Source organism: Oryctolagus cuniculus, chromosome X (genome assembly GCF_051225735.1).
Source record: "Oryctolagus cuniculus isolate XC-2025 breed Fujian yellow rabbit chromosome X, ASM5122573v1, whole genome shotgun sequence".
NCBI lineage: Eukaryota > Metazoa > Chordata > Mammalia > Lagomorpha > Leporidae > Oryctolagus > Oryctolagus cuniculus.
In genome coordinates, this window is record NC_142888.1 from 105,111,356 (window position 1) to 105,129,763 (window position 18,408).

General features: G+C 37.7%; 1 pseudogene; it reads right to left on the reverse strand.

Annotated features, from left to right (window-relative positions):
* Positions 1–6,710: 6,710 nt before the first annotated feature.
* On the reverse strand, positions 6,711–8,043 carry LOC100358559 (CCR4-NOT transcription complex subunit 11 pseudogene; annotated as a pseudogene).
* Between the last annotated feature and the right edge of the window lie 10,365 nt (positions 8,044–18,408).

Sequence of the window (18,408 nt, forward strand, 5' to 3'; positions counted from 1 at the left end):
ACACAAAAAAGTGACATGACAGCAAGATAGAGAATTATGGACTATTTCACAATGAGGAAATCTGTCGGATCTTAGTGAGGCAAATCTCTTAGCCTGCCTGATGGAATAGGGTGAGGAGGGAAAACCTGATGATGTGTTTTTCAAGATGACAGTACTCAGTGCTTTTCTTAGTCCTCCACTTTTAGTTCCCTTCAGCCTCGGAGTCTTAAATAAGTCTTTTGTCTTAGGCCCTGTTACAGGCCTCCCCTCATCACTACCAAATTCCTTTATTGAAGTCCTAACTCTCTGTACCTCAGTATGTGACTGAATTTGTAAACACATACTTCAAAGACATAATAAGATAAAATGAGGTCACACTGGGGATCTTCTAATCCAGTCGGACAGATGTCTTTATAAGAAAAGATTTGGCACAGACAGTCACAGAAAGAAGACAGTGAAGACATTGGTGGAAAATGACCAACTACTCAGGCAGCTGGATTACTTTACTAAGGCTGCCTTAACAAAATACCACAGAGACGTGGTTTAAATAACAAGAATTTATTTTCTCACAATTCTGAGGACTTGAATTATAAGATCCAGATGTTTGCAGATTTGACTTCTGAAGTCTCTCTCCCCAGCTTGCAGATGTGCACATGAACTTTTCTCTGTATGTGCACATCTCTTGATTTTGTGTGTCCTAATCTTTTGTTATTAAAATAACCTTAATGGCAGGCACTGTTGTGCAAACTCACATGAGGAGTAATGGCCCACAAAATTCCCAATACTCTCCTATTTCTCAAAGATGCATCCACCCCTCCACACATGGGACAGCATAGATCCCACTCAACAAACAATGTATCTTGCAGTTCCCTGTGGTGGTGTTACCTATAAAGGCATTGACTCATGATTTTTCCTTAAAACAAAGCAAAAAGTGGCAGGCAAGCATTGTGGCACAGCATGTAGTTTTTGCTACTGCACTTCTGACCCAACTACTTGCTAATGTACATCTGGGAGGCAGCATATGATGATTCAAATACAAGGGTTCCCGTCATCCACGTGGGAGACCTGGAAAGAGTTCCAGGCTATTGGCTATGGTCTGGCCCAGCCCAGGCTTTTGCAGGTATTTGGGGAGTAAACTAAAGGATGGAAGATAGAGCTCTCTTCTCCCTGTCACTCTGCCTTTATGTAGATGAAAGCAAATAAACTTTTTTTTTTAAATCAAAACTTCATTGTGGTTTTGATTTGCATTTCCCTGATGGCTAGTGATCCTGAACATTTTTTCATGTGTCTGTTGGCCATTTGGATTTCTCCTTTTGAAAAATGTCTATTGAGGTCCATGGCCCCTCTCTTAAGTGGGTTGTTTATTTTGTTGTTGTGGAGTTTCTTGATCTCTTTGTAGATTCTGGTTATTAATCCTTTATCTGTTGCATAGTTTGCAAATATTTTTTCCCATTCTGTTGGTTGCCTCTTCACTTTCCTGAATGTTTCTTTTGCAGTAGAGAATCTTCTCAATTTGAGGCGATCCCAATTGTTAATTTTGGCTTTGACTGCCTGTGGCTCCGGGGTCTTTTCCAAGAAGTCCTTGCTTGTACCTATATCTTGCAGGTTTTCTCCAATGTTCTCTAATAATTTGATGGTGTCAGGTCGTAGATTCAAATCTTTAATCCACGTTGAGTGGATTTTTGTGTAAGGTGTAAGGTGGGAGTCTTGCTTCATGCTTCTGCACGGGGAAATCCCATTTTCCCAGCACCATTTATTGAATAGACTGTCCTTACTCCAGAAATTGGTTTTAGATCCTTGATCTAATATAAGTTTGCAGTAGATGTTTGGGTTGATTTCTGGAGTTTCTATTCTGTTCCATTGGTCTATCCATCTGTTTCTGTACCAGTACCATGCTGTTTTGATTACAACTGCCCTGTAGTATGTCCTGAAATCTGGTATTGTGATGCCTGCGGCTTTGTTTTTATTGTACAAGATTGCTTTAGCTATTCGAGGTCTCCTGTGTCTCCATATGCATTTCAGCATCATTTTTTCCAGATCTGAGAAGAATGTCTTCAGTATTTTGATTGGTATTGCATTGAATGTATAAATTGCTTTTGGGAGAATGGGCATTTTGATGATATTGATTCTTCCAAACCATGAGCATGGAAGATTTTTTCTATTTTTTGGTATCCTCTTCTATTTCTTTCTTTAAGATTTTGTAATTCAGCTAGCGCCGCGGCTCAAAAGGCTAATCCTCCACCTAGCGGCACCGGCATACCGGGTTCTAGTCCCAGTCGAGGCACCGGAATCTTTCCTGGTTGCCCCTCTTCCAGGCCAGATCTCTGCTGTGGCCTGGGAAGGCAGTGGAGGATGGCTCAAGTGCTTGGGCCCTGCACCACACGGGAGACCAGGAGAAGCACCTGGCTCCTGGCTTCGGATCAGCGCAGTGCGCCGGCCGCAGCGCGCCAGCTGTGGCGGCCATTGGAGGGTGAACCAACAGCAAAAGGAAGACCTTTCTCTCAGTCTCTCTCTCTCTCTATCAACTCTGCCTGTCAAAAAAAAAAAAAAAAAGAATTTGTAATTCACAATGTAGAGATCTTTAACGTCCTTGGTTAAGTTTATTCCTAGGTATTTGATTATTTTTGTAGCTATTGTGAATGGGATTGGTCTTAGAAGTTCTTTCTCAGCCGTGGCATGCCTGTGTATACAAAGGCTGTTGATTTTTGTGCATTGACTTTATATCCCGCTACTTTGCCAAACTCTTATATGAGTTCCAATAGTCTCTTAGTAGAGTTCTTTGGATCCCCTAAATAAAGAATCATATCCTTTGTAAAGAGGGATAGTTTGACTTCTTCCTTCCCAATTTGTATCTCTTTAATTTCTTTTTCTTGCCTAATGGCTCTGGTTAAAGCTTTCAGGACTATATTGAATAGCAGTGGTGAGAGTGGGCATCCCTGTCTGGTACCAGATCTCAGTGGAAATGCTTCCAACTTTTCCCCATTCAATAGGATGTTGGCTGTGGGTTTTTCATAAATTGCTTCAATTGTATTGAGGAATATTCCTTACATACCCAGTTTGCTTAGAGTTTTCATCATGAAAGGGTATTGAATTTTATCGAATGCTTTCTCTGCATCTATTGAGATAATCATATGGTTTTTCTTCTGCAGTCTGTTAATGTGGTACATCACATTGATTGATTTTTGAAAGCTGAACCATCTCTGCATACCAGGGATAAATCCCACTTGGTCTGGGTGGATGATCTTTCTGATGTGTTGTTGCATTTTATTGGCCAGAATTTTTTTATGGATTTTTGCATCTATGTTCATCAGCGATATTGGTCTGTAATTCTCTTTCAATGCTGCATCTTTTGCTGGCTTAGGAATTAAGGTGATGCTGGCTTCATAGGAAGAATTTGGGAAGATTCTTTCTGTTTCAATTGTTCTGAATAGTTTGAGAAGAATTGGAGTTATTTCTTCTTTAAATGTCTGGTAGAATTCAGCAGTGAATTCATCCAGTCCTGGGCTTTTATTTGTTGGGTGTGACTTTATTACTGATTCAATTTCTGTCTCAGTTATGTTTAGGTTTTCCATGTCTTCATGGTTCAATTTAGGTAGGTGGCATGTGTCCAGGAATATATCCATTTCTGATAGGTTTCCTATTTGCAGGCATACAACTCTTTGTAGTAATTTCTGATGATTCTTTTTGTTTTGTGGTATCTGTTGTTACGTTTCCTTTTTCATCTCTGATTTTATTGATTTGGGTCTTTTCTCTTCTTTTTTTTTTAGTTAGTTGGGCCAATGGGGTGTCAATTTTGTTTATTTTTTTCAAAAAACCAGCTCCTTATTTGGCTGATTTTTTGTAATTTTTTTTTGGATTCAATCCTGTTGATTTCTTCTCTGATTTCAATTATTTCTCTTCTACCAGATTTGGGTCTGGTTTGCTGTAGATTTTCTAGATCCTTGAGATGAATTGAAAGCTCATTTATTTGGTGCCTTTCCAATTTCTTGATGTAGGCACCTATTGCTATAAACTTTCCTCTTAACACTGCTTTTGCTGTATCCCATAAGTTTTGGTATGTTGTGTTGTTATCCTCATTTACTTCCAGAAAGTTTTTGATATCTCTTTTCATTTCTTCTATGACCCACTGTTTATTCAGGAGCATGTTGTTCAGTCTCCATGTGTTTACGTATGCCCTAGGGATGGCTGAGTTGCTAATTTCCAGGTTCATTCCACTGTGTTCTGTGAAGATGCATGGTATGATTTCGATTATTTTGAATTTGTTGAGACTTGCTTTATGGCCTAGTATCTGGTCAATCCTACATTAGGTTCCATGTACTGCTGAGAAGAATGTAAATTCTTTAAGTGTAGGATGAAAAGTTCTGTAGATATCTGTTAGATCCATTTGGTCTCTAGTGTCGATTAAATATGCTGTTTCCTTGTTGATCTTCTGTCCAGTTATTATGTCTATTTCTGAGAGTGGAGTATTGAAGAACCCCAATACTATTGTAATGGAGTCTAAGTCTCACTTTAAGTCCCTAACATACCTTTTAAATAAACCGGTGCCCCGTTATTAGGTGCATATACGTATATAATAGTTACATCTTCCTGTTGAATTGATCCTTTAATCATTATATAGTGCCCCTCTTTTTCTCTCTTAATAGTTTTTGGGTTAAAGTTTATTTTGTCCGATATTAAGATGGCTACACCAGCTGTTTTTTGGTTTCTGTTGGCATGGAATATCTTTTTCCAACCTTTCACTTTCAGTCTGCATGCATCTTTGTTGGAAAGATGTGTTTCTTGTAAGCAACAAATAGAGGGTTTTGTTAGTTAACCCAATCAGCCAGTCTGTGTCTTTTAACTGAAGTGTTGAGGCAATTAACATTCATTGTGAGTATTGATAAGTAGTGACTTTGCACTGCCATTTTCCCAAAGATCTTTCTAATATATGCTTTGAATTTCCTGTGAACTTTTACTGGGAGATTTTCTTCCTTTACCTTATTTCATATTGATGATCGTGTTTCTGAGTTTCTGTGTGTAACACATCTTTAAGCATCCTTTGCAGGGCTGGACAAGTGGTGACAAATTCTTTCAATTTCTGTTTGCTGTGAAAGGTCTTTATTTTGCCTTCATTCACAAGTGAGAGCTTTGCAGTGTATAATATTCTGGGCTGGCAGTTTTTCTCTCTTAGTACCTGGGCTATATCTCACCATTCCCTCCAAGCCTGTAGTGTTTCTGATGAGAAGTCTGCTGTGAGTCTTATTGGAGATCCTCTGAGAGTAATCTGACGTTTCTCTCTTGCATATTTTAGAATCTTTTCTTTATGTTTCACTGTGGTGAGTTTGATTACAACGTGTCGTGTTGAGGATCTCTTTTGGTCATGTTTATTAGGGGTTCTATGAGCTTCCTGTACTTGGATGTCTCTGTCCTTCTCCAAACCCGGAAAGTTCTCTGTAAGTATCTCACTAAAAAGGCCTTCTAATCCTTTCTTTCTCTCCATGCCTTCAGGAACTCCTAGAACCCGAATGTTGGGTTTTTTAATAGTATCCTGTAGATTCCCAACAATATTTTTTAGATTTCTAATTTCCTCTTCTTTTCTTTGGTTTGACTGTATACTTTCCTGTTCTCTGTCTTCTAAGTCCGATATTCTCTCTTCTGCCTCACTGATTCTGTTTTTAAAGCTCTCAAATGTGTTTTTCATTTGTTCTATTGAGTTCTTCATTTAATTTTGGTTTCTCTTCAATATCTCAATTTCATGATCTACTAAATTCCTCATTTCATTTTGATTCCTCCTTAAGATTTCATTTTCACGAGAGAGATTTTCTGTCCTGTCCTGTATGTATTTCTGTAGTTCATGAATTTTTTTTGATATCTTCTAAATGTTGTTATCATAAATTTTTTGAAATCTGTATCTTGCATTTCTTCTATCTCATCATCTTCATAATCTTGTATTGGAGTGCCATGTTCTTTTGGGAGTGTCACAACGTCTTCCTTCACCTCCCTTTCCAGCGCTGGTGCATAGACTCAGCAGCTGGGATCCTGAGCCGTGGGTGCCCCTGCCCTTCACATAGGTTCACCATATCCCACTAATATCAGAAGGGTTTCCTCTGCAGTTTTTTCCCTTACACTCCCAGGAGACTACAGTATCTCCACTTTTATTAAACTATCTTTTCCTGGACTATTAGTGAGCTCCCTCCCTATTCCGCCATCTAGGAGCCCTCCCTTCAGCATGTCCTTTTTTCAAAATTTGCTTATCAACAAGTTAGGAGCAAAATGCCCAAGTAGGCCCAAGAAGCAAATTTTGTTTCCCATTTGAAGATTTAAAAACACTCAGTCGCTTTCCCCTCAAGGTCAGTATCACAAATTCTAAATGTTGTCACTAAATCTCATTAAAGTTTTAAACGTTGGAACCTTGGGAAAACCAGATTCCTGAACAGAAGTCTGTAACTTGTTCTTTAAGCAAAGCAGGCACTTTGTTCTTCCATGAAAAATGACAAAACTCATCTATTTCACAATAACGTTTTTGGGAAAACCATTCATCCTGTGGATAGCTATCAGCAAAGATACCTAAAAGACATTTTCCCAAGTTCTTAGCAAAAATCCATCTACAGGGAATTCCTATAGGAAAAGCCATCCAGGAATGCAAAACTTAGTTGAAGTAGATAATGTGTTCTTCATATGCATTAAGCCAACAGTTTCAAAAAGGAAATCAAATATAGCTAAATAATAAATAGGCTGGTTCTGATGAGGTATTATTTTGACATTTTTGTCTCCAAAAATGCTTCCCCAATATCTAATGGCTTCAGTAACCAGAAAGAGTACTAGATTCTCATAGTCTACTGAATTTAATACAGAATGCCTGTACTTTCATAAGCAAGTTCTGCTTATGAACTACATGAATGATTTTGTTATAGATCAAGGACTAGAGAAAGCACACATGAGACACAACAAGCAATTCTGCATATATGAATCCTTAATTTGTTCAAAAGTAGAGATGCCATTTGATATATAAAGGTGAATCCATGCAAAAGACACATCAGCAGTTGTAGTTAGTCAATTGTTAACTTCCAGTGAATGTAAGGACATACCCATCTTGACCAGGACAGAAAAATACTTGGTGATTTGACTTCACTTCATTAATTTCAGTAATGTTTCTAACAGTGACTGGAGTGGTGTTCTCCAATAAATCAGGAAGCTTAGATGGAGTGAGGCCATCATGGTAACCGCAATTGGGGTTTTTATCATTCACTAAGTATACATGTTTGTTGAGGAGCAGACAAGGGGCTTTTGTAGGCTTTTACCATTATTCACTCATCTCCATACCAGTGGTAGGCTTCTCACACCTAGACTTATCCCACTGAACTGTGTGGTGGAACTTTGTCAGATATAGTCAAGTCAGTTAATCCTCACCTATATATAGGGGAGGTGGTGGATGAATAACCGGCTGAAAATGGTTTTCAATAGATGGTTTTGGTCCACTAACTGAAGCTTCTGTGATCTGTTAAGCAACTGAATTTTCAAATGCAGAATTATAAGAATCTGAGTATGGGTCACTGAGAATACTAGGGGAGGTAGTTTTACTCCAGGTCAGCATCTCAGACTGGTATTCACTCAAGGGTAACTTGAAGTCCACTAGTTGCACTAGTTCATGTTTCCAATATCCATTGATGCAATCTGATGAGGGATCTTTCTGAAGAGTTGCCCTGGAGGTTCCAGCATGAACTAGGAATAAAAAAGTTTCTGATGTTGTAATGGGAGGTAAGAAATCATGAGAGTTGTGATGAGTCAGGTTCCTGGCCGCTAGATAGCTGCAGAGTGAGGCTGAGCAGGTACTAAAGCTGACTGGCAAATGGCGACGTGCAACTGGGCATGGTAAATCTCCCAGAGCAGGTGGAGTGTGGTGACACACTAGGCCTTGCTCGGCAAAAGGTCTGCTGGTGGAGCAGTATCACGAGCAATGATCCCAGGTAGAAGTGGTCAGCCTTGTTGAAGTTGTGGTGGAAGGCCTTTGATAGAGCTGTAACCGTTTGATTCCTCCTACATGATGTTCAGCAGGCTGGACAGGTTCTTCAGGTTTAGGCCCATTTTATTTGCATCCCTCCAACCCTACTTATGACCTCCACTGATGACCCAGAGTGGCTTGATTGGCCTCTGCCAGAGCAGTAATCTCTTTTTATGAGGACACCCGTCAGGCTGGATTATAGCCCACAGTAATCATATATTTTAATTTAATCACTTCTTACAATCCCTATTTTCAAATACTATAGCCCTAAACTGGGGTACTGGGGCCTAAAGCTTCAATATATGAATTTTTAGTGGACACAGCCCATAATAGCAGCCTTATTAAATGAATGGAGGCACCCTGAACAATGACATGACCTTTGGATCTATGCTAACCCATCTGAATTTTTATCTGCATGCCGTTCCCTGAGGGAAAACTGGAAGATGGGAACTCCACATTTTCTTTACCTTTTTGCTTCTATTATCACAGTAGGTAAAGACTTGATTGTTACTTTCTTTTTTGACTTGCTACTTTAATCATGAACTCTGACTTCTGACATAAAGTACCCCAGATGATGACTGTGTAGAAGCAATGCTCATATGCTCATCTCCTCTCCCCCCATTAAAAGAGCCTAGAAGAGTTTAAGATGTTCAAAGTCACATTTAACCAGGTAGGGAATCAATGGAGAAACAGAACCAAGCAAACAAGCAGTAAGCCTAAAAGTTGGTGATTTAAACAATGATTAGAATCAGACATTTCACAATAAAATTTTGTAAAGAATGACAGAATAAGAAAAAAAGTTTCATAGAGTGACAAGTAGTTGAATGCCCATAAGCAAAGTTCTCTGATTGAGAGATCACTATCAATCTGGAGGAATTTTCAAGTAATTTTGCTATCAGTGCTTTCAAAATATTTTTATTGGCGATATGTACAAGGACCTTAATGACTTATTGATAAACTTTGTGGAAAGCATGAAAGATCTAATATGTTGCACAGCTGGATAAAAATCAATAGAGATCTAACAGAAGCTACATCTAACAAGATAAAACTTAGCAAAAGTAAATGTAAAGTTGTGTATTTAATTCCAAATCTACACAAATTGAAGAAAATGTGGCCTATTTGGTTTATGGGACTAAAAGAATTGTGCTGATAGAGCATCAAAGAAATGAATTTATAAGGGGATATTATTGATGCTCCCAAATATTTAAATAATTATGTATGAAAGAAAGATTACATTTTTTCTGTATCACTCTATATAATGAAACTAAGACAAATGTAGAATTTAAGAGGAAACAGAAAGTAACTCAATGAATTACAAAACTTTCCAATAACCCAAACTAAGAAAAGCAGTATCGATGTTTTTTTCAAGAACTAGTGAGTTCCTCTTCAATGGTAGTGTTCAAGATGCAGATGAATAACAATGTCAGGTGCTTTTTCAGATAAATTTAATAAACATATATCTTCTTTAGTTCAGGGATGAATGGATTCGATCAAGAATTACATACATGCTATGAGTCAACTAATTCAAGAACCTTATTGACAAATCAATAATGCTTGAATATCACTGGCAAGACTTGGGTTTTGAATAGAGTGATTTCTCAGGCAAGAGTAACTGACAGACCAAGATGTAATAAAGTCCTGTTATGACATTTTAGTTTCCCATGACTCATCTGAGCAGTTAAATAAACTTACAGGCATAAATAATACATAGAAAACAGAGACCATTTCACAGATAATTTCATTAATAATATTAACTTTACTGGAATGAGAAAGCCAGAAACATAATTCTTCATACTTCTTTTAAAACTGTCCTTAAGATAAGTGATAGTAAAAATGACACCAAATGATCCAATGTTTTCAATGACTTTCATATAAAATTGTCTGTTTATCAGTAAAAAGATGATTTTTCTCCTTAAATTCCAGTACAAAAAATTGTTTTCACATAGCAGCACATAATTTTTCTTATAGAGAAATATCTAAATTCATGTTTTCATGTCTGGAATATAGTTGTCACATTTTTATTGTGGCAAAATTTACAAAAATCACCATCATAACTATTGTAAAGTGTTCAACTCAAGTGGCATTGAATATCTTCACAATTTGGTGCAAACATCACCACTGTGTAATTTCAGAGTAGATTTAGTTTTAACCCTGTACTCATTAAGTAGTCACTCCTCATTTATTGCTCCCAACAAGCAGATGACCATTCATTTAATTTCTATTTCTATGAACTTCATGTTTTAGAAATTTCAGGCAAATTGGGTCATATATGATGTCTTTTGTGTCTTGCTTCTTTAATGTAGCATAATGCTTTGAAGTTCTATCCATGTTGTAGCATGTATCAGTATTTTATTCATTTTTGTGGCTGAATAATATTCAATTACTTGTATTATATTTCATTTATCTATTTATCATTTTGTGAACATTTGGGCTTTTTTTTCTACCTTTTGGCTATGTTGAATGGTGCTACTATGACCTTTTTGTGTGAATTTGTGTTTTAACATGTTTTTAATTTTTGAGTATTGTTTGAATTTTCTAGGATGGATATAACAAATCAAGTGCCTCTCCTCTAGTTTCTGATGGTGTTTTCGCAATCTTTTGCATTCTTTGGATTGTAGAAACATAACACTAATCCCTTTCATTTTATTCACATTGCTTTGGCATTCTTCCTGTGTGCATGTCTTTGTCCAAATCTCTCCCTCTTATAAAAACTAATTATATTGGATTAGGGCCCAACATATAACCTCATTTTAACATGGTTATGTCTGTGAAGATCACATTTCCAATAAGGTCTCTTTAGAAATTAGGACTATACTTACAAGTAGAATATGATTCATGTGATAAGACTGTGCTTAACTTTTTGAGGATTTACCAAGTGTGTATGAAGATTCCAGCTTCTTTATGTCCTTGCCAGAATTTACCACCTCCATTTTTCACTTTTAGCAATCTTGTTCTTGTATTTGTCATGATTTGAAACATTATATTCAGATGAAATCAAACTGTGATACAAATGATAGGGCTAATATAATATAACATAGTGGAAATATATTGCTATGGTTTGGATGTGGCTTGTCTCCAAAAGATTTATTTGTTGCAAGCTTGGTCCCCAGTTTGTTAATTTTAAGGTAGCAGAACCTTTACAGTGTGCAGCCAGATGGGAGGTGATTAGGTCACTGGAGGTGCTGCCCTGCCCTGAGAAGAAATTGATATTGGTCTTACAGAGTGAAGTAATTTTTCTCAGGAGAGAGTTGTTATAAAAGAGCCAGAGTAGGCTCTCTTCACTCTTTTTATTGTCTTGCCTCATGTTCTTATGTTCACACTTTCACTATGATTGGATGTAGCCAAGGCAGCCCTCACAACAAGACAAATATGACCACCAGATCTTAGACTTTCAGTCTTTTTTTTTCAAAAAAGATTTATTTATTTGACAGGCAGAGTTACAGACAAAGAGAAGGGGAGACAGAGAGAAAGGTCTTCCATCTGCTGGTTCACTTCCCACCTCAGCCGGAGCTGGGCCCATTCAAAGCCAAGAGTCAGGAGCTTTGTCCAGGTCTCCCACGTGAGTGCAGGGGCCCAAGCGCTTGGGCCATCCTCCACTGCTTTTCCAGGCCATAGCAGAGAGCTGGATCAGAAGTGGAGCAGCCAGGACTTGAACCAGCACCCATATTGGATGCCACCATGACACAAGTGGAGGTTTAGCCTACTATGCCAAAGCTGGCCCGAGACTTTCAGTATTTAGTACTGTGAGCTAAATGGACATCTTTATTTATATAGTACCCAACATGAGATATTTTAATGGCGATGAGAAATGGACTATTACAAAGAACCAAAGATGAATGATCAGTCTTCTTTGATATTAATATTTTCAAATTATTATATGCATTAATTAGTGCATGAAAAAGTAGAACTACAATAATTTATTTTCACCACAATATGATTATATAATTTAATGGCTAGAAATGATAAAGTAATTACTCATTTAAAAGTTATTCCTTAGGGTAGGCATTTGGCTTAGCATTTAAGGAACTTGTTAAAATGCCCACTGCCCATATTGGAGTGCCTTGCTTCAATGCCTACCTCAGGTTCTTCAGTCCAGTTTCCTTTAATGCAGACTCTGAGAAGCAGTGGTGATGGCCCAAGTATTTGGGTCCCTGCCACCCATGTCAAAGTTGGACTGAATTTCAGATTTCTCTCTCTCTCTCTCTCTCTCTCTCTGTGTGTGTGTGTGTGTGTGTGTGTGTCTCCCTTTCAAATAAATAAAAATTTAAATTATTCCACTGGCAGATCTTTGACAAAAACTTGTAATGTGGGTTTTGTAGGTGAACATATGTCATTGATATGAATATTTCTTTGAGAGTGGGTTTTCATCTATTTTGTTTGAGAGAGAGACAGAGAAAACAGAGGGTGAGTGAGAGTGAGGAGGTGAGTTGGGAATGGGAGCAATTGAGAAAGGGAGAGTGTAAATGTGAGAGAGGGAGAGAGGGGGAGAGAGAGGGCGTCTCTTTTTCTGCTGATTCACTCTCCAAATGCTTGCAATGGCCGGGCCTGGGCCAGAGCAAGGAATGCCTTCCAGGTCTCCCACATGGATGGAAGGAACCTGATTTATTTAGCCATCATTGTGACCTCATAGGGTCTTCATTTGAAGGAAACTGTAGTCAGGAACCAGATTCAGGAATACGGAGCAGGTACTCTTGATGTGAGATGTGACTATCTTAACTCCTGGATTAAATGTCCTCTAGATATACTTTTTAGAAAAGTACTGGATAAGCCTAATTAGTTTCTCCCCTAGGTCTCATTTAAGATGTAAAAATTGCCTCTCCTGTATTACACAAAGTTGATAGAAGCAATAAGAAAGGTACAGCTGTTGCTCTTCTATCCTTCTTGTGTGAGGATTGTGGCCTTGAAAAAAAGCAAGTTGTTGTTTGTATTAACATAAATATTATTGTTTTACTTAATAGTGAAGCTTAATAGTGAAGTGTAATGTTAAAATCAGACTGAGGAAGCAGAGAAATTGCAATTTTGCTCATGATTCTCAACAGTGTACTATATTTCACACCCAACTTCACATTTAACAAATAGATAAAGGCAATATTTCAACTTACATGGAGCAAAATCTACTTTGAACTTAAATCCAAATGATAAAGAGGGTGTCATCACAAAATGGGTATATTTATCATGATAAATTTGTCTTCAACTATAATATTTAATTCTGTGAGGGCTGTATTTTCACTTTATGCTGTACAAGTAGTCTCTGTTATCATTGAAGAGATTGTCCAATATATATAAAGCAAAGGATATATTTTCTCAAACACAGGAAACATAGAAGGGCAATCTGTATTTCTGAATGTCTGCTACATAATCTGATTTTTACAAGAAGACATCTCATTATGCATGTAACATATCTTGCATAGATTCTGGACACCTCAATTTTAGAGAGTATTATCAAGTTATTTATTCTTAACCTATCTACAAGGTTGTTGGAAAATATTTTAAATTATACATGAAGTAAAAATTTACACTGAGTGTGGTGGATGAACTGAGACTTCATTAGGAAAATACCTACAAAGAAAAATTAGCCAACATATACACTGTATGGAGAGTTATAAATCACTTAAGTCATGAAAGAAAATCTTCTGGAAGTCTTGAAATTATCAGATTATTTCTAACAGCAAATTTGAGACAGAGTGTTCTGTCCAACACACAAATTGCTTTTTTTCTTAAATGCACATAATACAATATTTAAAAGGCATTCCAGAAGTTCAAGTTTAAGATGCATAAGCACTTCTTTTTTAAAAATTTTATTTATTTATTTATTTGAACAGCAAGGTGGCAGAAAGAGAGGGAGAGGAAGGGGCATTTGGTTCACTCTCCAAATGTCCACCAAAGCTGTGGCTCCACCAGGCCAAAGCCAAGATCCAGGAACCTCCTCTGGGTCTCCCTTGTACTTGGCCCATCATTATGCCTCCCAGGTGCATTATCAGAAAGCTAGATAAGAAGCAGAGTATCCAGTACTCAAACCAGGCACTGCATCTGATATAGCATGCAATTGTCAAAAGTGGTAGCTAAACGCACTGCACCACAATACCCACCCCAGTTTCAATTATTTTTAGCCAGGTAACATAAAAGTTAAACAATAGTATTTCAAGATCTGAATTCTGTGGTTCCACATTACTCCTTTTACACTTCCCTTTTCTCCTCTTTCCTAAAAAGTAAAAAACAAAAGCCAAACCAAAACAAAACAACAAAAAACTTCTTCATCTATTTTGAGCTCCTCAAAGTGAATTCCAGATGTTTACTTCTCTTTGATTAGTAAAATAGTTTGTGATGAAATCCATTGAGCCTGATGAGTCCTTCATACCTTGTTTAGCCAAACTGATAGGGCTACCACTTTAACTACTGAGCAACATATTTTTAGCTGATATTATAAGATTTCAGGAAAAAATGGTTCCCCCAAAATGGCATAATTCTACATTTCTACTGATTCTGATGATATCCAAAGAGACAGTATTATGGAACACACTATTTCTACCTACCAAATTGTTAAGCCATTGAATCCCTTTGTAAGTTTATACTAGTCTTTGATATTACTAGATCATCTGACAAATTTTTAAATACAAAAAAAAAGAAAAAAAGAAAATCTTTAAATATTCTTGTGAATATTTCTATCTTTAATAAATAACATTATCTCAATCATATCATATATTATTTTAGCCATTCCATATGCTAAATTAAGATGGAAAAACTACATATAACAGTATGCGTGAACACATATATAATTGTGAAATAGTGTGCTTATGATAAATGTTCAAAAATTTCTTATCAGTCTCATTGAAGTCTTTCACTGGCCTATTAAAAGTTCTTAAATTGCCATGGTTTTTCACACATTGAGTCTAAGTTATCAAAAATCCTTGTTAAGAGTTACACTACCACATAACACAATAAGATGGCTTGGATCCTCCATCACTCTTCCCCCACCCCGAACAAACATCCATATTTATCATCAATTCCTGAACAAATTCCTTTTGTGAAGAATCTAGAAATTATTTGAGAGAATCCTGGTCCCCAAGTAAGCATGAATCTACCTAATGTAAGCCATTAGGGAAATCAGAAACACCTTCTGACCATAATCTCTATCCCCAGAGCAGTGCCCTATGATTCAGAGGAAAAGGGCTAGCTTCCAGCTTCTCCTGGGAAGGGAGAAAGGTAGACTGTGCATCCAATGCCCCAAATATTCTGGCAGATATACAGAGAACTGACTTGCATTTGGTCTATCTTGGAATAATAATAGGACATGGCATAATCTGGCTGTCTGTGGGCCAATGGTAAGTTAACCTAGCACACAGCTGATCACTACAGTCGTTACCATCAGCACAGAGCAGATTAAATAGGGTGGATGTTTGGCCTATCAGTTAAGTTTCCAGCTGGGACACTCACATTCCATGTCAAATGCCTGTGCTCAAGTCCCAGCTCCACTCCTGATTCCAACTTCCTGATAATGTGCACCCTGGAAGGCAGTGGGTGATGGACCAAGTTGTTGGGTCCCTGCAACTCACATGAGAGAACGGGACTGAGTCCCCAGCTCCTGGTTTCAGCCTGGCCCAGCCCTGACCATTGCTGGCTTTTGGGGTGTGAATTAGCAAATGAGAGCTCTGTTTATGTCTCTCTCTCTCTCTCTACTTCTCACAAAATATAAAAATAAAACAATGAATAGATTTTTAAATTGCATTTTGATTTCCATGAACTTTTGAATGACCCTCTTTAACCCTTTAACTACTTTTTTATCCACTCATCAATCTATGTATTGAATGCCTATGTTTATTGCACCATTATTTATAATAGCCAGGATATAAAGAATAGGAGTTAAAATATCTCTTTAAGATGTGGCAATCATTTCCTTCTTATATATACCAAGAAAAAGAATGCTGGATCATATATTAGTTGTGTTTTTGATTTTTTAACTACTAATTTCTATAATGGCTGTGCCAATTTGCATTCCCACCATCAGAACTATACAAGGATTCCTTGTATGCAGCCTTGTCAACACTTACCTTTTACAAATAGCAGCAATCCTCACAGGTGTGAGATGATGTGTCAATGTGATTTTAATTTGCATTTCCCTTATGATAAGTGGTACTGAATACCTTTTCATATACCTGTTGACAATTTGTAGGTCATCTTTGAAAATTTGTCCATCCTGGTCCTTTGTGTGTCTTTTCATTGGGTTATTTTTTTTTTTTTGTTCTGCTACTGTCTTGTATATCTTCCTATGTATCTTGAATATTAAACCCTTATCTGACTCACAAATACTTTCTCCCAATGTTTAGATTGTCCTTTCATTGTGTCAATTGTTTCTTTTGCTGTACAGAAATTTTTGGTTTGAAGTAGTCTCATTTGTTTATTTTTACTTTTGTTGCCTGTGCTTTTGGTGTCATACCCAAAAAAATTCATTGATAAGACCAATGTCATATAACATTTTACCTGTATTTTCTTCTAGAATTTTTATGGTAAGTGAAATAAGACTAACATAGAAAGAAGAATATGGCATGACACAGCAGACTCATAGAATGACAAACGCCCTAAACAGCATTTTGACCTCAGATTCAGCCCTTAAGGCATCTGGATCTGGTTAAAAGCATATGAAAGCATTTCAGGCATGGAAAGCCAAGACACTGTGGCAAAAAATGACCTACATGAAAGATCTCTGTGAGTGAGATCCCAGTGGAAAGACGAGGCCACTAAAGAAGGATGTACTTTTCTCTGAAGGGAGAACTTCCACTTTGCTTATGGCCCTGTCCAAACACTGATGGAGTTTGTGGACTCAAAAGGCTTCCATAGCCTTAGCAGCTCATGACAAGAGCCTCGGGTGATTACTGAAGTCATAAATAAAAGTGTCAATTGTTAAATCAACAACAGGAGTCACTGTGCATTTACTCCCCATGTAGGACCTCTGTCCTTAATGAGTTGTACTATGAGAATTAATAGTAAAACTTGTCTTCAAACAGTACTTTATACTTTGTGTGTCTGTGTGGGTGCAAACTGTTGAGATCTGTACTTAGTATAGAGTTGGTCTTCTGTATATAAAGATAATTAAAAATGAAACTTAATGAAGAATGGGATGAGAGAGGGAGGAGGTGGGATGGGAGGGGGGGTGGTTATGGGGGGAAGAACTGCTATATTCCTAAAGCTGTACCTATGAAATTTGTATTTATTAAATAAAATCTTTCTAAAAAGAATATGGCATGATCTCATTTACATATAGAATATTCTTAAAAGATTTATTTATATATTTGAAAGGCAGAGTTACAGAGAGAGAGAGGTCTTCCATCCACTGATTCACTCCCCAAATGGCCGCTACAACAGGAGCTGAGCCCATACAAAGACAGGAACCAGGAGCTTCTTCTGAGTCACCCACGTGAATGTAGGGGCCCAAGCACTTGGGCCATCTTCCACTGCTTTCCTAGGCCATTAGCTGGATCAGAAGTGGAGCAGCCAGGACTTGAATTGGCATACATATGGGAATCTGGCACTGCAGGTAGAGACTTAACCAACTATGCCACAGCACCGACCCCTACATGTAAAATCTAAAACAGTTGAATTCATAGAAGCAAAGCATAATGGTGATTACCAGGGTCATAAGATTAGAGGAAATGATGAGATAATGGTCAGAATAAAAGGTGTTGAATTTGTGGGATGAAAAAGTTCTAGTAATCTAATGATGTTTACAGTTAATACTGTATTTTATATTTGGGATTTTCTAGAACAGATCTTAAGCAATTTTGAACACGCAGATATATTACTTAGCTTGAGTACAGCAATCAGTCTACCACGATTGTGTTGAGCAAAACCTCACATTGTATGTCTTATGTAAATACGATTCACTAAAAATTAAATTAACATTGAAAATAAACAAAACTATCCCCTTCCAAAAAGGTAGATATTGTCAAGGATGTGGAGAAATTGGAACCTTTGTACGTTGTTGGTATGAATGCAAAATGGTGGCCGGTGCCGTGGCTCAATAGGCTAATCCTCCACCTTGTGGCACCGGCACACCAGGTTCTAGTCCCAGTCAGGGCACCGGATTCTGTCCCGGTTGCCCCTCTTCCAGTCCAGCTCTCTGCTGTGGTCCAGGAGTGCAGTGGAGGATGGCCCAGGTCCTTGACACCTGCACCCGCATGGGAGACCAGGAGAAGCACCTGGCTCCCAGCTTCAGCTCAGCGTGGTGCGCCAGCTGCAGCGGCCATTAGAGGGTGAACCATCAGTAAAGGAAGACCTTTCTCTCTGTCTCTCTCTCTCTCACTGTCCACTTTGCCTGTCAAAAATTAAAAAATAAAAATAAAAAAATAAAATAAAATAATGCAAAATGGTGAATCTGTTACTGAAAAATAGCATGGAGACTTCTGGAAGATTTCAAAAATAGAACTACCACATGATCTAGCATTCCTGTTTCT